General features: G+C 45.4%; 1 protein-coding gene across 2 annotated transcripts in view; it reads left to right on the top strand.

The window, feature by feature from the left end:
- LOC116806918 (zinc finger protein 131) overlaps positions 1 to 12,388 on the top strand; it is a 52,490-nt gene that overhangs the window by 25,585 nt on the left and 14,517 nt on the right. The window lies entirely within an intron of this gene.

The raw sequence follows: 12,388 nt of genomic DNA, 5'->3' as shown, positions 1-12,388 counted from the left end.
GGGGAAAGAGAGAATATGCTGAAGAAAATGCATGAGTCCTGAGTGCTAGAAATACTTGACTTGTAGTTGCAACTAAAATGCTGGTTTGGTTTTAAATTTTTTTTTTTTGTTTTACATTGATATAAACTTTGAGGGATTGAGGTGGTTAAAAATAGATGCCTAAAACCAGAAAGCACTAATGAAGCTTCTCTTTTCAGTCTATTAAATCTTAAAATATTTTTCAAAATAATTTCTTAAAGCATGTTTTTTTTTCTTGAAAAGTTCCAAACTGAGGAGCTGCCATGGCATGCTCTTATTTTCACAGTTCTACTAGTAAATGTTTCTGTTGAAATATGATCTAAACCATGAGCTTCTCAGTGGAATATATATTTTAGAGTTTATTTTACTAAAAGAACATATGAGCAAATGCCTATTAATGCATTAGGCATAAAGTACCCCCTTGCTCTTGACATCTCATCTGATTTAATTTTCTTTGTTAATTAACTCAGTGTCCTAGTTTAGAGCAAATTTGGGGAAAACCCTCTGAAAGGAGCCCCCAGGAAATAAACCCCCACAGCCCCTCCCCACCCACCTGGTTCAGGGAAAAATTTCCTCTGAGAGGGAAGTGGAAAAGAACCTGTTTATTCAACAAACAAAGCACTCCCCAGCACCAAAACAATTAACAACACTAGATGACAACAAAACTCTTTCACCCCTCTGAAGAGCTGAACAAATCCAGAAGGTCTTTCCTGGGAGTGGTCGCCCGGGTCTGGACGCTGGGGATTGGTCTCCAGCACTGGGGATGGCTGCTGCAGATCACCAAATGCAGGCTCCTGGTGTTCCTTGGTGTTTCCCAGATCCCAGTCCAGAGCAGGTTGGATGATATTCAGAAAGAGGAAAGGAAAAAGCAACAGTCCAGGGAAAGAATTGGACTGCTTAACCTAACTAGGAAGCAAAGCAAGAAAGCAGGCAAAGCAAGCAAGCCAAGCAAGCAAGCAAGCAAAGCAAAAGCCAGCCAGCCAGCCCTAGCCTTTTCTAGACAGCAGACCATGGGGGGAGGTGAACTGGCTGATAACAAGGCAAAACAAACCTTCACTTTCAGAGTCAGTTCTGAAAGCACAGAACATAATATCAAACGTAAACAGAACACACGATTGGAGATACAAACACCATAACAGTCACCCTAGGACACTCAGCAAAACATTTTTAGTGACTATAGCAGACTTTTGTTACTGTAAAATCTGCCTCTTTTAACAGTATCTTTTGAGTAGAAAATTACTTGTGTTTCTTCTATATAATATGGGAGGTTTAGATGCTGTTTCTTCATGTCACTGAAAAGTCTGTACTATCTGAATAAGTACTGAGTATTATATAGATAGCTCTCTGAATGTAAAATATATGTTGTCCTGATCTTTCAGACATTTTTGTTTGATATATCAGTCATGAATCATCACTAAGAATTTAACAGAGGGTAGCAGTCTTATTTCTTTTGCAGCTTGCTGTTGCAAAAGCCTTTTAGTTGGAACTTCTTTGTATCTGTATATGACACTGCATCAAATCTACTCCAAATAGCCCCTTAAAAGTTGCATTTATGAAAATTCTTTGGCAAATGCTTCTTCCCTATGAAGCAGGGAGTGTTTCTCCATTATGACCAAGCCAAATGCAAGCTACCTAGCAAAAGTCTTTTCAGAGAAAAGTTTGTGGAGGATTGGGTTAACAGAATAAGCCAAATAGAACAGTATATTCGTTGCTGTTGTGACAGAAGGATTTTGGGGATGAAGCAACTTAGCATATCACAGGAGGTGCAGAATACATTCTAAATATTTATTGATGCAAATATCACACATGGAATCTAATTACTTCCAGTTCCAATGATGTGCTTGAAGCAGCCAAATTAATCATCCCATGTCTGAAAACTCTGTAATTGAAGTAATTTGTATGCGGACTATACAAACTTCTTGAGAAAAATTCATCAAGGTCTTTGCCATTCTTCATGAATGCAAAATATGTTTCACAGGTATTGCACATTGAATTGCAAATAATATCTTCCATAGGAGTGAATAAATGGACTCTATTTACATACCAGGAATAAATGATCCCAATAACTTCATTTGATAAATGCCTACCTTTGTGTTTCTGGGGGAGAAAAAAAGAAAGAAACCCAAACAAAAAACCCCAACAACCTTACTATATCTCTCTAAACCAAATCTAAACAATGATATGACAGCTTTATGGTTGTGGGTGAATTCCCTGGTATTTCTTAAATATTGGGCAAATAGAAGTCACTGTGTTATTATGAATGTCTTTGGGTTAAAAAATATTTATTTTGGGCAATCCCCTTCCTGTGGCTGCAGGATTATAAAGGTCCAACAAAATATTGGACTATCTTAGATCAGAATTTCTGTCCTGTGAGTTACTTATGATTGGCAAGTGAAATCTGACCTGTTCTCATAAATGGAAAAAAATTAATTGCTAGATCAGGCCAAGAACCCTCCCTCTTTAGTCTTATCTAAGCAAGATTTTTTTGAGCTCATAGTTTAATGACACCCAGGGGAAGAGAAGCAAGTTGTCACCTTTAGCAGAGGAGTTCAGTTACCAGCTCACCAGTGTACTTATAAAGCTAGAGGAAGGCTGATATACTCTCTGTCTTCCATTGCTGCTGCTGAAGTCACTGCATTGATTTGCACTGTGCAAGAAGTCACACAATGTCTTTTTGGCATTTGGATATTGCCACTGTTGTCTTTGAATTGTGAGTTTCAGATACTTTAGGCAGAATATGAAGATTTTTGAAGAATTTGGGTAAAAATAGAATAAATCTGTCCTTAACTGGGCAGTGCCTCATTTCAAGTAACTCTTTAAATGTGATGAGATTGCAGAGCAGGTGAAGGTTTGTGGTGTGAGTTTTGTTCTGTAATATTCATAGAATCATAGAATGGCCTGGATTGGAAGGGACCTTAAAGCTCATCTCATTCCAGCCCCTCCTGCTATGAGTGCCTTCCAGTAGACCAGGTTGTTCCAAGCCCTGTCCAACCTGGCCTTGAACACTTCCAGGGATGGGACAGCCACAGCTTCTTTGGGCAACCTGGGCCAGGGCCTCACCCTCCTTACAGCAAAGAGTTTTTCCTAATATCTAAACCTACTTATTTTCAGTTTTAAACCATCCCCCCTTGTCCTCTCACTCCAGGCCTTTGAAAATAGTCTCTCTCCATCTTTCTTGTCAGCTCCCTTTAGGACCTGGAAGGGCACAATTAGGTCATGCTGGAGCCTCTCTTCTCTAGGCTGAACAATCCCAGTTCTCTCAGCCTTTCATAGCCAAGTGTCTCAGTTTAAAAGACAGATGTCTGCCAAGGAAGGTGGGAATCTTCCCGGAATGGAAAAAATTACCCCCCTCCCTCCAAATTATCACTTTGAAATTACAGGGTTTCCAGGCAAAATTAAGGGAAAAGTAATAACAGTTCTTTGCTGGTAAGTTAACTATGACTATAAATATAACTATAAATCAGAGCAAACAACAAAAACAATAACAAGTTTTCCCACCTGTTAATTTTTACCTTAGGTGTAGTTACAACCACAACCGACAGAGGGCACTGTTGGCTCCTAGCAGGGCAATTATGCTGCCCCCTGTGGCTTCAGGGGGTGCTCTGACACAAGCTTGGCAACCTCTTCAGGTAATGGTGGTGGGAGCTCGAGCAAAGAAGAGGATAGGAGATTGCTCCTTTTGCAAAGCTCATGGGCAGCAGGTGGTTCTGGTACCCCCACTGTCAGCTGGCACGCTCTGGGGAGGTGGGCAGGGCTTGGTCGCAATGTCAGGCTACTGTGCAGAGAAGTGGCCCGGTGGGAGCAGCCCCAGTCCTGGCAGCACCCCACACGTTGGCTCTGGACCCCCAAATAGCTGAGAAACAGGGAAAAAACAAGCAGGCTTGCAGTGTAGAAACTGCAGCAGATTGAAGTCCTGGAGCCTAACACACAGGAATAGCCACGGCCACCACACTGCAGGCCAGGGTCTGGTGGGACATGGTCCCAGTCCCAGGTGGCATCACATGCACTAGCTCTGGACTCCTGAATGACAGGGAAGTGGTGCCGGAAAAAAAAGAGGGCAACAATATTTCAAGCCAGATACACTCACTGTGTCCCCTTGTGTCCACTGATGCACAGACAGACGACTCTTCAACTAATTAAAGTTGAAAAGAAGGGTATTTATTGCAGCACGCTGGACATGTGTGGAATCATTTCCAAATACATGTGCAAGGAGTTGCAGACTCGTGCTCTCTATTTATACAGAAAAGCTTTTACATATCCAAGCAGTTTCTAAGGTCACATAATACATAATCATTACCTACCTACTTTGTATTATAATCAGCTGAATATCCATTACAGCTGTGCAATTGTACTCCCTTAACTGGGTCAGTGGAATTTTGAAACAAGGGAGAGTGGGCATATGGGAGGAAGAAAGACGTCTTCCTCATGGTGAACTCTTCGCCCATGGCCAGTTGGCAGGACTTTTTGATCTGCTGGTCACGGTCCAAGCCTCTCCTAACTGTTTGACTATTCTTAAGGCAAGGTATTTTTATGGTCTCTGCTACTTCACAATTGCTACATCTATCCCTGTCACTCCTAGCTTCTCTTTCCTAATGTATTTGTTACTCTTTAACTAAGGTACTTGATTCTTGCCACCTATATTACTAATTTAGCTTTCTAACTAATTTTGAAATCTTAATTAAAATATGCAATCTTCTACTATCCCAGTTATATTCCCAGCTGGCCCCTCGACTCATCTACAGTTTTCAATTATCCTAAATATATTTCCAGCTGACCCCTTGACTCACTGCCGCCACCTCGATCCTGAACCAGAAGAGAGCAAGAGAGTCCTAAGCCCCACCCCCCCTCTAGGTCCCAGGCCGAGCTTACACCTCTCACAATATCCCCTGAGCCATGGAAAACCTGGACGGCAAGGCTTTTAAAAAAGCCTGCACTGAAACAGGGGCTCTCCCCACCCCCAGCCCCACACACATCCAGTCCCTTGCCTTAAAGATACAGTAACCATTTTTTGGGCACAAAGCAGAGGATCAGGAGATATACTATCATAATAACTCACTCCAAGACAGAAAGATGCTCCATCCCTCTGATCATCTTGGTGCTTCCTCTGAACCCACTCTAACCGGTCTATGTCCTTTGTGTGCTGGGGACCCCAGAGCTGGTGGCAGAACTGCAAGTGAGGTCTCACCAGAGCAGAGGGGCAGAATCCCCTCCTCTCCTCCTGTCCACACTGTGGGATCAGCCCAGTTCACAGGGGGTTTCTGGGTGCCAGTGCACACAGCCAGGGCATGTCCAGCCTCTCACCCACCAGTATCCCCAGGTCCTTCTCCCCAGGGCTGCTCTTGATCTGTTCATCCCTCAGCCTGGATTGATCCTGGGGATTGTCCTGACCCAGGTGCAGCACCAGCACTTGGTCTTGTTAATCCTCTTGAGATTCCCATGGGCCACTTCTTGAGCTTGTCCAGGTCCCTCTGAATGGCCTTGTCCTTCAAGTGTGTCACCTGCACAACTGAGCTTGGTGTCATCTGCAAACCTGCTGAGGGGTGCCCTCGACCCCTTTGTGTGTGTCATTAATGAAGATATTAAATAACACTGTGTAGCATGTTGACCCTGGCTGGATGCCAGGTGCCCACTCAGTTGCCCTTTCCCACTGGGACAGGGAAGAGAATAAGATGGAGAACAACCAGCAGGGGGAGATAAGGCAGTTTTATTATAGTAAAAGAAAGAAATAAGCAGAGATCTGCGTGCATATGGGTTAAAGAGAAAAAAGGTTAGTCTTTACTTCCCATCAGCAGTGATGTTTGGACACTTCCTGGGAAGCAGGGCTTCAGCACACATAATGGTTCTTCCAGAAGGCAAACATTAAAAACTCATTAATTGCCCCCCCCCTTCCTCCTCTGTCCCTTAGCTTATCTATGTGAGCTGATGTCATATGGTATGGAATATCCCTTTAGTCAATTTGGATTAGCTGGCCTGGTTGTGTCCCCTCCTGGGATCTTGCGCACTCCCATCCACTTTGATGGGGGAAGGAATATCAGAGGGACAGTGCTGCTTAGCAGTAGCCAAAACACTGCTCTGTTATCAACACCCTTCCATCTACCAATGCAAAGCACAGCACTGTGAGGGCTGTGAACTTTACCTTGGTGTCCTAGTTTAGGGCAAATTTGGGAGAAAAACCTCTGGAAGGAGCCCTCAGAAAACAAACCCCCATGGCCCCTCCCCACCCACCTGGTTCGGGAAAAAATTTTCTCTGAGAGAAGTGGAAAAGAACCTGTTTATTTAACAAAGCACTCCCCAACACCAAAAAACAATTAACAACACCAGATGACAACAAAACTCTTTCACCACTCTGAAGAGATGAACAAATCCAGAAAGTCTTTCCTGGGAGTGGTCGCCTGGGTCTGGACGCTGGGGATTGGTCTCCGGCACTGGGGATGGTTGCTGCAGATCACAAAGCGCAGGCTCTCGGTGTTCCTCGGTGTTTCCCAGGTCCCAGTCCGGAGAAGGTTGGATGCTATTCAGGAAAGGGAAAGGAAAAAAAAGTCCAGGGAAAGAATTGGACTCTTTAGCTAAACTAACTAAAAAGCAAAGGCAAAGGCAAAAGCAGAAGCAAGCAAAGCAAAGCAAGCGAAAGCCAGCAAGCAAAGCAAAAACAAGCCAGCCAGCACTAGCCTCTTCTAGACAACAGACCATGGGGGGAGGTGAACCAGCTGATAACAAGACAAAACAAACCTTCACTTTCAGAGTCAGTTCTGAAAGCACAGAACATAATATCAAACATAAACAGAACACAGGATTGGGGATACCAGCATCATAACGTCACCCCATGACATTTGGTCAGACCCAATACAATCTCCACCCCTTATTCCATACCATTTGCGTCATGCTTGGATCCCATAAAATACATATGCTCTCATTACTAGGATGCTTAAACCATCTCTATACCAAACATATATTTTATTAACTACTATTGCCTGTCCTTTCACATGCCTCCAGGTGGTCTCCATTCCATCAGGATGTGGGGTCAGGACAGGAAAAATAGTACACTTGATAGTTCATGGTTGAGCACTGCCACCATCCTGTTCATCACTGCATTCTTTTTGTTCCTCGCAAAATTCGTTCTTTGTCAGTTCATGTCCCTCCTGCTGCTTTACCTTCTGTAACATACAACTTACACTATAGGTTATTCTTACCCCAAGGTTGAATCTCCTTGAGGTACACACCGGGTCTCCCCATCCTCCTGCATCACCCACCAAGTACACCCAGGTCCTTGGGCAAAGACAATCCCATGAATGGGTTTGCCTTTTCCCATGGGGGAAGAAATCCACACTGACTTCACCAGCCACTTCCCTGTGTGTAGTGCAGGGGACCTTGTCTCCTCCCACAGTGTTGAAGGGCTTTGTTTGGGTGGGACGAGGGCAGTTAGCAGATCCCCTAGTGTTGACTAACCAAGTGGCTTCTCCCAAGTTTGCATCCCCATGCTTCCATGACCAGAAGCTAGGGACTTATTATAAAATGAGGGAAGCTGGACTGGACAAAACGCAGGTCAAGCCAATATGGTTAATGCTACGTTCTCCATTTATTGTTTATAAGATGGCAGTTTATATACACTTCAATATAGTTTACAGATTGTGAGCACACTATCATTGGTCAGCAAACATTGTTTCTGTCTTAAGGTGGCTAGAGCCTCACAATGCAGACTCACACCAATTCACACTCAGATAGCTCATTACTTTGTGGTCACCTTAACATAATTTCTAACTGCGCCACAACTATTTTCTTACTGGGTCAGATGCTTCCAAGGCCTCACCGAGGCCCACATCTGAGGCCTAGACTGGGGGGGAGCTCAACCTCCACTCTAAATATAAATTGTGTCCTCTCTCTTCTCAGAAACCCGGTAACAATTACCTAACGCTCTTAACATAGTTTTTAGCAGCCCATTATAGTTTTCAATCTTCCCAGAGGCCTGTGGATGATAGGGAATGTGGTATAGCCACTTAATTCCATGTCTTTTTGCCTAGGAGTTTATAAGATTATTTTGAAAGTGAGTCCCGTTTTCCGACCAAATTCTATCTGGGCTTCCATGTTGCCACAAAATATGTCTTTCAAGACCTCAAATCATGTTCTGGACGGTGACATGGTTTACTGGGTATGTTTCCAGACAGCCAGTTTTGGCCTCTACCATGGTGAGGATATAACTCTTGCCTTGGCGTGTTCGTGGCAGTGGCCCAATGTAATCAATTTGCCAGGCTTCACCATACTGGAAGCCCAGACACCACACTCCACTCCAAGGAGGCTTCACTCGTGCGGCTCACTTGATGGCAGCACATTTCACACTGATGGATAACCTGCGAAATAGCTTCCATGGTCAGGTCCACCCCTCAATCATGAGTCCATCTATGTTGCATCCCTTCCAAGATGCCCTGATGTTTCATAGGCACATAGGGCTATAAATAGCTCACCCTTTCTTTCCAAATCTAGGTCCACCTGAGCTATTTCAATTTTGGTGGCCTTATCTACCCATTCATTGTTTTGATACTCCTCAGTGTCACAACTTCTGGGCATCTACATGATGTACTTTCAGAGTAATGTTTTCTATTCGTGCAGCAATGTCCTGCCATAATGCAGCAGCCCAGATTGGTTTACCCCTGCATTGCCAATTGCTTTTCTTCCACTGCTGCAGCCATCTCCATAGAGCATTATCCACCATCCAGGAGTTGGTATAAAGTATGGGCCACTTTTCTCTCTCAGCAATCCATAGGGCTAGTTGAATGGCTTTCACCTCTTGTCATGGTTTGACATGGAAGTGAATTTTCTCAGGAAATGGGGTCAAACCAATCAGTGGTCAGGTTTGGATATCAGCACTTGGAGTGACCACTGAAGGCATGGACATGCCTCTGGGAACACAGGGGGTTAAAACCAAGAACTCCCAGGGGAACTTTCTCTTTGGTTCTGGTCAGTAGAAGGGTGCCCAGCCACAGGCTGAGTGGGGGAGGGGAAGCCATGTGGCCTAGGAGAGGTAGGCCGAGGGTGTGAAGGGACCGGAACCGAGCCGGCCCCTGCAGACAGAAGGGTGGAGAAAATCTGAGATGTCTTCATTCCCCCCCTCCCCCCCCCCCCCCCCCCCCCCCGAGGGAGAGAGAATGAGACAGAGACTGCTGGCAGTATGCCGGCAGAGGAGAAAGAGAGTGGGGGAGAAGGTGCCCAGCCATGGGAGTTGGAGTTCTGGGCTGAGATTTCAGCTGTCCTGGGAGTCTTAGACTTTTAACCCTTTCTTGGACAATGAAAGCTTTGTGAAATATTACTCCTCCTTGATCTGAAAGAGAAGAGAGATGGCATGGGACCTGAGATATCAGAAGAAGATGGGGAAAGAATCCTAGGTGGGAGGAGATGATGGAGTGGCCTTGGCGGGACTTTTCTTGTATAGCCGTAGACTGAACCAATTTCTCCTGCAACAGAGACTGCATTTTTAGGGGGATGCAATGGTTGGAGCCAAGAAAGTGACCTGCTGCAGTGATGAGGAGGGTGTGTTGGTGCCCTCTGTCTTCAGGAAGAAGAAGATCTCTGTTCTTGAGACCCTCGGCCCCAGGGGAGGAGAAAATGGGGGGGGACTGTTGTCCCGAAAATGAGAAACTGAACTGTTGTTATTTTGGTCCTTGGCAAAACATCCTTAAAGGAACCCTATGAGCAGTCTTGGTCCATGCACGGTGGTGAGAGCACTGTGACATGGAAAGGAGGGTGTCACACTGGCAGATTTTCTCCGCACAGTTGCCATGTGTGACATGGAAACACAGGAGATTGCAATTGTGTTTCCTGAGGGTCTATGGTACAAGAGAGACTCCTCTCTCCCTTGATGGACTGAGTATTGATTATCGGAAGGGTGGTAATGTGATCAGGAATCCAGGGTTGTGTCGCACTGTTTGTTGCAATTTGGGTGGAGGGAGGAGGAATGTTTTGGAGGGTTTTCATTCTGGATTCAGTGTATGTCTTTTATCATAGTAGTAGCTTAATAAAGTTCTTTCCTTTGTTTTTAAGCTTGAGCCTACTCTGCTCTGTTCCTGATCGCATCTCACAGCACTCATTTGGAGAGGGTGTATTTTCATGGGGACACTGGCATTGCGCCAGGGTCAAACCATGGCACCTCTGCAAATTGGCTTGATTTACCTTCCCCTTCAGCAGCCTCAATGACTTGTCATGTGCGACTCCACACAGCAGCTTTCCACTTCTGATGGTTTTCTATCACTCGGCAGGTTCCATCAGTAAATAAAGCATAGCTTTTGTTTTCTGGTAACTCATTATATGGTGGTGCCTCTTAGGCACAAGTCACCTTCTCAGGCAATGCTCCAAAATCTCTGGCTTCTGGCCAATCCAAAATCTCTTCTAGGATTCCTGGGAAATTGGGTTTTCCCATTCGGGCTCGTTGTGTAATTAATGTTACTGACTTACTCCATGTAGCGCTGGTTGCATGATGTGTTGAGGGAATGTTTCCTTTGAACATCCAGTGTAGCATGGTGTCACGATCCGCTTATAGCGGGGTGTCGTGATGGTTCGTTAGCCGATCCCAAAGTGCAAAAGACAAACAGCAGGGGACTATCAGTTTAATCACAACAGATGCACCTTTATTAAGGGCCAAAAAACAATAAATGAGATAGTGGGGTCAGAAAAGAAATAAAAAGGATAGAGAGAGAGAGAGAAGGGGGGATGGGAATAGCTACCAACACAGGCGAGGTCCTCAGTGGTCCGGACGATGGGGATCCGTCTTGTTGTGTTGGGGAGAGTCTCCAAAATCCTACCTAACCCAGGGGTCCAGTTATAGTCCACAGAGGGAAAGGGGGGAACATGCAGAACAATGAGAGTCTATTGAAATTGCTGTGGGGGGAACAGGTGTATCTACAGAAAATCATCCAGGCTGAACAAACACAATGATGAATAAGTCCATTGAAGTTACTGGAGAAGAACAGGTCATGTCATTCCCCACCACCACCACTCTCTGTGGTAGGGGTCTCAGTCTCAGTCCTTGGGGAGAGGGTTCTTGATCTCCGTCTGTCACAGTGGTAAACGAGGCAGATGAGGGGTCTTCAGTGAGAGACCACCAGAGTCACCCCAACAGTTCATTTGGCTTAAAGGTGGAGAGTGAAGCAGGAATTGCAGAGGGCCGCTTTGTGCTGGGTCCACGCTGGGTCTTCGCCAAGTCCTTGCCAACTTCTTGCCAAGTTCTTGCCGGGCCTCGTTCGGAACAGAATGCAACGGTACAGCGGCTGCACCTGCACTGTTGCCTTCTCCAAGCCGGAACTGCAGTGGGGGAAGGGAGTTCCTTCTTGTGGCAATCGGCAGGCAAATGAGTGAGGGTCTTCAGATTGCCTCTTACACATGGGCAATCACGGTGCCAAGAGGAGACACGCTCCTGTCCAAACAACTTCTGAGGTGGCTCGAACCCCCTTGTAAGCTGCTAGTATCTCTTTTTCAGTTGCAGTATAGTGGGCTTCTGATCCTCGATAACTCTGGCTCCAAAACCCTCATGGTTGACCTCAGGTTTCTCCTGCGATTCTTACCAGAGGCTCCAGGTGAGGCCCTGCTCCCCAGCTGCAGTGGAGAGTATATTTTGCACATCTGGTCCTGTCCGAACAGGCCCAAGAGCTACTGCACGAGCTATTTTCTGTCTGATCTGCTCAAAAGCCTGTTGTTGGTCAAGGCCCCACTCAAAGTGGTTCTTCTGGGTCACTCGATAGAGGGGGCCCACAAGCTGACTATAACCTGGAATGTGCATTCTCCAGAACTCCACAAGGTTTAAGAAAGCTTGTGTTTCCTTCTTATTAGCTGGTGGAGATATAGTTGCAATTTTGCCAACCACCTCTATAGGCACATGGTGGAATCCATCCTGCCCTTTTATTCCCAAGAACTGCATCTCCTGTGCAGGTCCCTTTACCTTACTTTGTTTTATGGCAAGACCAGCTTTCAAAAGAATTTGGATTATTTTCTTTCCTTTCTCAAAAACTTCTGCTATATCATTCCACACAATGATATCATCAATATATTGTAGGTCTTCTGGAGCTCCAGCCTGTTCCAGGGCAGTCTGGATCAGGGACTATCTTTCCACCCCTGGGGCAGTTGGTTTCACATGTATTGGACACCCCTCCAGGTAAAAGCAAATTGTGATCTGCACTCTGCCACCAGAGGGACTGAGAAAAATGCATTAACAATGTCAGTTGTGGCATACCATTTGGCTGGTTTTGACTCCAGCTCATACTGGAGTTCCAACATGTCTGGTACAGCAGAACTTATAGGTGGCGTGACTTCATTCAGGCCCCAATAGTCTACTGTCAGCCTCCATTCCCCATTTGACTTCCACACAGGCCATATGGAGCTGCTGAAG

The sequence above is a fragment of the Taeniopygia guttata genome, chromosome W (assembly GCF_048771995.1).
Source record: "Taeniopygia guttata chromosome W, bTaeGut7.mat, whole genome shotgun sequence".
Taxonomy (NCBI): Eukaryota; Metazoa; Chordata; class Aves; order Passeriformes; family Estrildidae; genus Taeniopygia; species Taeniopygia guttata.
Note: the sequence above shows the minus strand (reverse complement) of the source record. Positions and strands in the feature narration are given on the sequence as shown.